The sequence below is a fragment of the Sceloporus occidentalis genome, unplaced genomic scaffold (assembly GCF_023333645.1).
Source record: "Sceloporus occidentalis isolate IW3139 unplaced genomic scaffold, rSceOcc1.0.p SCAF_45, whole genome shotgun sequence".
NCBI classification, from domain to species: Eukaryota; Metazoa; Chordata; class Lepidosauria; order Squamata; family Phrynosomatidae; genus Sceloporus; species Sceloporus occidentalis.
In genome coordinates, this window is record NW_028317025.1 from 7,085,903 (window position 1) to 7,094,277 (window position 8,375).

Sequence of the window (8,375 nt, forward strand, 5' to 3'; positions counted from 1 at the left end):
AACATCTCCCTGATCCCCAAAGAGGGCAAGGATTTGGAACAATGCAGTGGTTTCCGCCCCATTTCCCTGCTTAACGCAGACCTCAAATTGTTTTCCAAAATTTTAGCCACACGTATGCAACGGTTTATCCCGTGCCTGGTACATCCTGATCAGACAGGTTTCACGCCGGGACGCGAATCCCGAGATAGTACGCTTCGGGCGGTGAATTTAATGCATTACGCGCTCTCCTCCAAGACTAAAACCATCCTCCTGTCAACAGATGCTGAAAAAGCCTTTGACAGGTTGGATTGGTCCTTTATGTTTGCGGTCTTGGATCATATGGGTTTTGGTCCAAATATGCAGCGCTGGGTCTCCTCCCTTTATTCCCGCCCCTCGGCCCGGGTGCGCGTTAATGGAGTGTTAACTGACTCCTTCTCTATCACGAATGGGACCAGACAGGGCTGTCCGCTCTCCTCCTTACTGTTTATTCTTTCTTTGGAGCCTTTCATGGAGTCCATCAGGCAGAACGGGGATATTCGGGGCCTATTAGTTGGTAACGTCATGCACAAGGTCCTGGGTAATGCCGACGACTTACTATTTGTTATCACACAACCGCGGCTAACGCTCCCGGTCATCCTCTGTGAGTTCAGAGAATACGGGGACTTGGCTAATCTCAAAATTAATACTTCAAAATCTGAGATCCTGAATCTTAATGTGGCTACGCTTGACGCTCTGCATTTGCGTTCTAGCTTCCCCTTCAAATGGTGTGGGGAGAAGCTGAGGTATTTGGGGGTCTGGCTTACGCGAGACCTGTCGGAGCTTTACCGCCATAATTTCCCTCCCTTGTTGTCTACTATTCAGAAGGACCTCAACGCGTGGTCCCCTCAACATATTTCATGGTTTGGGAGGATTAACACGCTCTCTGTGAGTTCTGCTTGGCTTTTGCAGTTGCATTTAGCTTGGACACACAAGCGAATCCTGAGCTGGGGCGAATCTCCTAAGTGACATCTCTAAGTGAGGAGTTACAAGCAAAGAAGGAGAGTATATTCATTACTATTGCAAGGGGGAGCACTGTGTTTGTTTGTGTTGTGTTCAGTGTAAAGTTTTGTTGAAAAAAGCAAAAAAAAAAAGGGTAAGGGCTATTTCAGGTGTGTTGCTAATTAAGTAACCTTCTCTGTGAGTTCTGCTTGGCTTTTGCAGTTGCATTTAGCTTGGACACACAAGCGAATCCTGAGCTGGGGCGAATCTCCTAAGTGACATCTCTAAGTGAGGAGTTACAAGCAAAGAAGGAGTTAAAAAGCAAGAAGGAGGGTAAAGTATAAATCCTTGTGATTGCATATAATATATTTATATATATTTTGCGCCTTACTGTCTGTTTTTGACAGTTATTGGAGCTATCCCCATTGCCAAGATGTCCTCCATGTTTGACAATGCGGTCAGGTGTACATCTTGCTCAATGTATGCAATCCTTGAGCAGCGCTTCGAGGGTGCATATTGCTGTGCGAGATGTGTGCGGGTTGCTCATTTGGAAGCACAAATCCTGAGTCTAGAGGAGCAACTGGCAACACTGAGATCTATTGACAACTTGGAGAGGAGTCTGCTGCTCACTGAGCAAGCTCTCTCGCAGGTAGAGGTGGGGGAGGATAGTGGGATGGAGGTACAGGACAGTCAGGCAGCTAGCTGGGTTACAGTTAGAAGGCGGGGTAGGGGGAAAAGCGCCAGGGAGGCTAGTCCTGATCTAGCACACCCCAACAAGTTTGCCCGGTTGGCAGATGAGGGGGATGTTAGTTCAGAGTTAGCAGTACTGCAGCAAGTCACTGCCTCTGACCACCAGAGGGGTGTCTGCTCCAGTAAGGAGGGAAGGAGGAGCGCAGGGCAGGCCAGACAGGTGCTGGTAGTGGGGGACTCAATTATTAGGGGGACAGACAGGGCGATCTGTCACAAAGACCGGGATCGCCGAACAGTGTGTTGTCTGCCTGGCGCTCGAGTTCGGAACATCGCGGATCGGGTTGACAGATTACTGGGAGGGGCTGGAGAAGACCCAGCAGTCATGGTGCACATTGGCACCAATGACAAAGTGAGAGGGAGGCGGAGTGTCCTTAAAAATGATTTCAGGGACTTAGGTAGCAAGCTTAAGGCAAGGACCTCCAAGGTAGTATTTTCTGAAATATTACCTGTACCACGTGCCACACCAGAGAGGCAGCGGGAGATTAGGGAGCTAAACAAGTGGCTCAGAAGCTGGTGTAAGAAGGAGGGGTTTGGGTTCATGGAGAACTGGGCCGACTTCTCTGTCGGATACAGGCTCTACGGTAGGGACGGGCTGCACCTCAATGGGGAGGGTGCAGCTGTGCTTGGGGAGAAGATGGTCAGAAGGGTGGAGGAGTGTTTAAACTAGGGAAAGGGGGGGAGGGAAACTACAATATAGAAGGGGAAGATAGTGTAGATAGAGAGCTGGGGCTTATAAATGTACCTGGGGGTGGAGCAGAGGGAGGGGTTAGAATAGTTAATAGGGATAGGCTTCATAGGGAAAAAAACCATACACCTCTAAATTGTATGCTTACTAATGCCAGAAGTCTGACCAATAAAACTGACGAACTGGAGTTAATAATGTCTGAAGAAAATTATGACATAGTGGGTATAACAGAGACATGGTTGGATGATAGCTATGACTGGGCGGTTAACATACAGGGGTATAGTCTATTCAGGAAGGATCGGAAAAAACGAAAAGGGGGAGGAGTTTGCCTTTATGTAAAGTCCAGCCTAAAGGCCACACTGCGGGAGAATATATGTGAGGGAAATGATAATGTGGAGTCATTATGGGTAGAAATATATGGAAAGAAAAATAATAAAATACTGATCGGGGTTTGCTATAAGCCACCAAATATAATGGAAGCAGCAGAAGATCAATTATTAAAGCAAATAAACAAGGCAGCTAATCACAATGAGGTGGTTATTATGGGGGACTTTAACTATCCCGACATAAACTGGGAAACCGAGACCTGTGAATCTCATAAAGGAAACCGGTTTCTGACTATAAGTAAGGATAATTATCTGTCCCAAATGGTACAGGACCCGACCAGAGGGGGCGCCCTACTGGACTTAATATTAACCAACAGACCTGACAGAGTAACTAATGTGCAGGTCAGGGGACATCTAGGAAATAGTGATCACAATATGATGCATTATAACTTGTCCTTCAATAAGGGAACTCTTAGAGGAGCCACAAGAACTATGCACTTTAGGAGGGCAAAGTTTGATCAACTAAGAGAAGCCCTTAACACTGTAAATTGGGAAAATGTCCTCAAAAACAAGAGTACAGACGCTCAATGGGAGATTTTTAAGAATATCTTAAATTCTCACTGTGAAAGGTACATACCGTATGGGAATAAAAGAGTCAGGAACAAGAGAAAACCAATGTGGATAAATAAAAATGTAAAGGGGGCAATAAATGGCAAAAAAAAGGCATTTAAGCTACTAAAACAGGAAGGCAGTGAGGAAGCACTAAAAAGCTATCGGGAAAAAAATAAAATATGTAAAAATCAGATAAAAGCAGCAAAATTGGAGACAGAAAGACTCATTGCCAAAGAGAGTAAAACAAACCCCAAAATGTTCTTTAACCCCTTCGTGACAAAGGCTGATTCTATTTTTTGTACCCTTCGTGACAATGGCTGTTTTATCGTTTCTGCGGTGTTTGTGTTTAGCTGTAGTTTTCTCTTAACCCATTTACTAAACCCACACAAGTTACATATTGTTTTTTTCAGGACAAGAAGGGCTTTCTTCAGACGCCATAATTTTTTTCATATGATGTAATTTCCTATAATAAAAATAATAAAATATGACGAAAAATTGAAAAAAAAAACAAATTTTCTCACTTTTATTTGAAAAATCTTTTATTCACCATAAAAAACTACTGAAAAAACCTGCTAAATAGATTCTACTATTTGTCCCGAGTTTAGAAATACCCAATGTTTTTATGTTTTTTTGCTTTCTTCTACACGTTATGGGGCAATAAGTACAAGTAGAGTTTTGCTAATTCAAAACCATTTTTCTCTGAATCTGGTAATTCTGTCTCTATGTGGTATTTGGGGCATCTTTGAAGCCAGCAAATTAAATTTACCCCACCAAACCATATATTTTTGAAAACTAGACACCCCAGGGTATTTTAGATGCTGATAGTTTAACCCTTTCCATGCACAAATCCTACCACCAACCCTTGTCAAAGTTTGTGATAGTAATTGTTTTTGGTGTTTTTTTCACATACTTTGTACTTCAGGTGTGAAATTACAGCTCCTGGTATATGTTGCTGTCACACAACACCCCGATATGTGTTCAGCAACATCTCCTGAGTACATTGATACCCCACATGCATGGGTTTGTCAGATTGTTTGGGGGCAAAAGGGCCACATTTGGAACATGAGCAATTCAAATTCAGTAGGAATTTTACATCTGGGTAAAGAAAAATGCTTGTACCCAACTATCAGTAGGGACAGGTTACAAGAAAGCCTGGCCTATCTCCAAGAAGGGATTTGATCTAGCACCTTAAGTGGTCCCTCATGCCACGGAATGGACACAGGGTTCACTTGACAGTGCAAATAAAAACGCTTAAAAATGGAGGAGCAAATAAAAGCTAAAAAACTGTAAATGTAACAAAAAATTAAAAAAAAAAAATACAAAAATGGAGCAGGAACAAAAAAAAATTAAAAATGGGAAACTGTGTGATACAGCTTGAAGCAGTCACCGACACAGAGTGCAGGTTTTCCAGGGCAATCTGGACAGTAAAATGTAGTGTCCTTTCTTTGCCCCCTGCTGTAGCATACCCTGCATCTCTTTTGGGGATTCTGCTTCTTTGCTGTAGGGGGGATTTTAAAAATAAAATGGGTAGCCCCAATTCTGTTGGTTCCCATCACTACTTGGGGACCAGGTGCATCACGGTACAAGATACCTGAAATTACTTCGAGCTGAAACTGCAAAAAAGACAGCTTCAGCCCAGTGTCTGCTTTTTTGTGCAGCAAAAAAGCGTTATAGGTTGCAATTTGCATTAGATAAATTGCAATCTTCTTGTACCAGGCCTTTGTCTTCCTCATAATGAGGTAGGGCTGTAGGAGTTGATCTGACAGATCAACTCCACCCACGTGCTTGTTATAGGCCCTGATGCACACTGGCTTTGTAGTGACCCCAGCTCTGCCACGGACAGAAACCTCCACGGTTCTTTCAGCGTGGATGGTGCTCAGCATGCACACCTCTTTTCTGTCCCTGAACTTCAATGCCAAAAGCTCCTCTTGGCGTAGAGCTGAGGTCTCCCCCTTTCCTAGCCGGGTTCGTACCAGGTGTTGTGGGAAACCCAAGCGGTTCTTTTTTATAGTACCGCAAGCTACCGTATCGAAACAATACAGCAGCTTGAACAAAGGGACGCTTGTATAGAAGTTATCTACATACAAGTGGTAGCCTTTGTTCATAAGGGGGAATATTAGGTCCCAAACAATCTTGGCACTGGTGCCCAGATGGTCTGGGCAACCTGGAGGGTCAAGGTAGCTATCCTTACCCTCGTATACCCGGAAGGCATGAGTATATCCTGTCTCGCTCTCGCAGAGCTTATACACCTTCACTTCATACCTAGAGTGCTTGGAAGGAATATACTGCTTGAATCCCAACCTTCCTTTATATTTCATCAGGGATTCATCCACGCAGATATCCCTTCCAGGTGTATAAACCTCTGGAAACCTGGCAGCGAGATGGGTAATCAGGGGGCGGATTTTGTAGAGCCTATCAAACTGGGGGTCCTCCTTAGGGGGGCACAGGCTGTTGTCGCTAAAGTGCATGAAACGAAGAATCATTTCATACCTTTGCCTAGTTATAGTTTGGGCATAAATGGGGGTACTAAAGATGGGGCTGGTGCTCCAGTAGGAGCGGATGGAGGGCTTTTTTATAATGCCCATTAACATTGTGAGTGCCCAGAATTTAAGAAATTCTGGCACGTCAATGGGAGTCCATGGCTGTTTTGCCCAAAAAGAATTAGGGCTAGCAGCACGGTGCTGCTGGGCATAAATGTTTGTTTGTGTGACAATGTCTCCCAAGACATCGTCTCCCAAAAAAACCTGCACAAATTGCAGTGGAGTGAATCCTGTAACATCAATATTGATGCCAGGAATTCCAGAAAAAGGAGGGATAGCTGGCTTGTACCTATTAGGCACTACCCATGCCTCTGGTGCACTGCCACGACTACGTGTGGCAGGCGTCCTAACAGCCACAGATACATCACTAGATGTATCTGTGAACTGACCAACGTCAAAATCTGACGCTGTATCAGTGGCCTCAGAATCTGTGGCCAAAAAGGCATACGCCTCCTCAGCCGTATACCGCTGCATGGTAACAATTGCAGCAAAAATAGTGGGGAAGGAAAGGGTTAATGGCTATAATAAAAACTAAAAAAAAAAACTAAAAAAAGTAAAAAAAATATGTAAAAAAAAAAAAAACCCAAAAACAATTGCCACTATGCAAGATCACTGTTTATGCAGTGATCAATGGCAATGAAGGGGTTAATATTATATGGGTGGCTCTGATAAGAGCCTTTGGATCAATATATATATATTTTTTTATTAGAGAATACCTGAAATACCAGAAAACACACCGATCTGTCTCTCTCCCTCACTAGAAACAAGTGAAGGAGGGAGGCAGATCCAATACTGATCAAAGGCAATGTTTAGAAAACATTGCCTTTGATTTAGCAAATCATGATCACTCTTATGAGTGATCTGACCACTAGGGGTGTTATTCACTGGATGTCCATGACATCCAGCAACACCCCCCCCCGATGATGACAGCAGGCTCCGCCCCCCGGCTTGATGGGCGCCGCCATCTTGAAACACCGCGTGTGTTTCGAAGACGCCGGCACCGGGAAGGTAAGTTGAGCATTTAGGAAGCGATCGCGAGTCGCTTCCTTTGCTAAACAGGTGTTGCAAAGATGCCTCGATACTGAGGCATCTTAGCAACACCAGCTAAGCAAAGGAAGCGACTCGCGATCGCTTCCTAAACCCGTTTTTCGGCGGCGGGCGCCGCCATGTTTGAAAGACGTGCAGTCTTTCAAACATGTTTTTTTATTTGCTCCTAGGAGCGATCGGGGAGGGCCGGGAATGTTTTTTTTGGTGTTACTCAATGCCTCGATGTCGAGGCATTAGAGCAACACCGTTTGAGTGAAAAAATCGATCACGGATCGATTTTTTCACCCGTTTAAAGACGTGCCGGTCCTGGCACGTCAATTGTCATAATCGTCACGATTTTCGGTGACGTGCCCGGACCAGCAATTGTCATCAAGGGGTTAACTATATAAATAGTAAAAAGGTTAACAATGAAAGCGTTGGCCCCTTAAAAAGTAATGAGGGAGAAGTTATAGACGGGGATCAGGAAAAAGCTAATCTATTAAATATATTCTTCTCTGCTGTATTCACAGAGGAAAATGAAATGCCAGGTAATATACAGCAGGATGAGATAAATGCCCCAGTACATGTCGCCTGTCTAACGCAGGAAGAAGTGCAGTGCCGCCTAAAAAAAATCAAAATAGACAAATCACCAGGTCCAGATGGCATTCACCCCCGCGTTCTAAGGGAGTTAAGTAATGTAATAGACAGACCCCTATTTCTAATATTCAAGGACTCTATAGTGACAGGGTCTGTTCCCCAGGACTGGCGCATAGCAAATGTTGTGCCAATATTCAAAAAGGGGACAAAAAGTGACCCGGGGAATTATAGGCCTGTTAGTTTAACTTCTGTTGTGTGTAAACTGTTTGAGGGTTTCCTAAGAGATGCTATTTTGGAGTATCTCAATGAAAATAAGTGTATGACTCCATATCAGCATGGGTTTACAAGGGATCGGTCCTGTCAAACTAACCTGATCAGCTTTTATGAGGAGGTGAGCTCAAGACTGGATCGGGGTGAATCGCTGGATGTCGTATATCTTGATTTTTCCAAAGCATTTGATACGGTGCCACATAAAAGGCTCGTACATAAAATGAGAATGCTTGGGCTGGGGGAGAATGTGTGTATGTGGGTAAGTAACTGGCTCAGTGATAGGAAACAGAGGGTGGTTATTAATGGTATATACTCTGAGTGGGTGACTGTTGCTAGTGGGGTACCACAGGGGTCAGTTTTGGGTCCTATTCTTTTTCATATATTTATTAATGACCTTGTAGAGGGATTGCATAGTAAAGTATCAATCTTTGCAGACGATACTAAGCTCTGTAACGTGGTTAACACAATAGAGGACAGCGCACGATTACAAATGGATCTGCATAGGTTGGAGGCTTGGGCTGGGATGTGGCAGATGAGGTTCAACACAGATAAATGTAAGGTTATGCACATGGGGAAGAAAAATCCAGGCTGGGAATATGTATTAAATGGGAA

At 44.1% G+C, this 8,375-nt stretch overlaps 1 non-coding gene across 1 annotated transcript; it reads right to left on the reverse strand.

Moving 5' to 3' along the window:
- Positions 1 to 4,441: 4,441 nt before the first annotated feature.
- On the reverse strand, positions 4,442 to 4,571 carry LOC149289530 (small nucleolar RNA SNORA35). Its single transcript, XR_016277358.1, has one exon. It is a non-coding gene; the product is annotated as a small nucleolar RNA SNORA35 (small nucleolar RNA).
- Between the last annotated feature and the right edge of the window lie 3,804 nt (positions 4,572 to 8,375).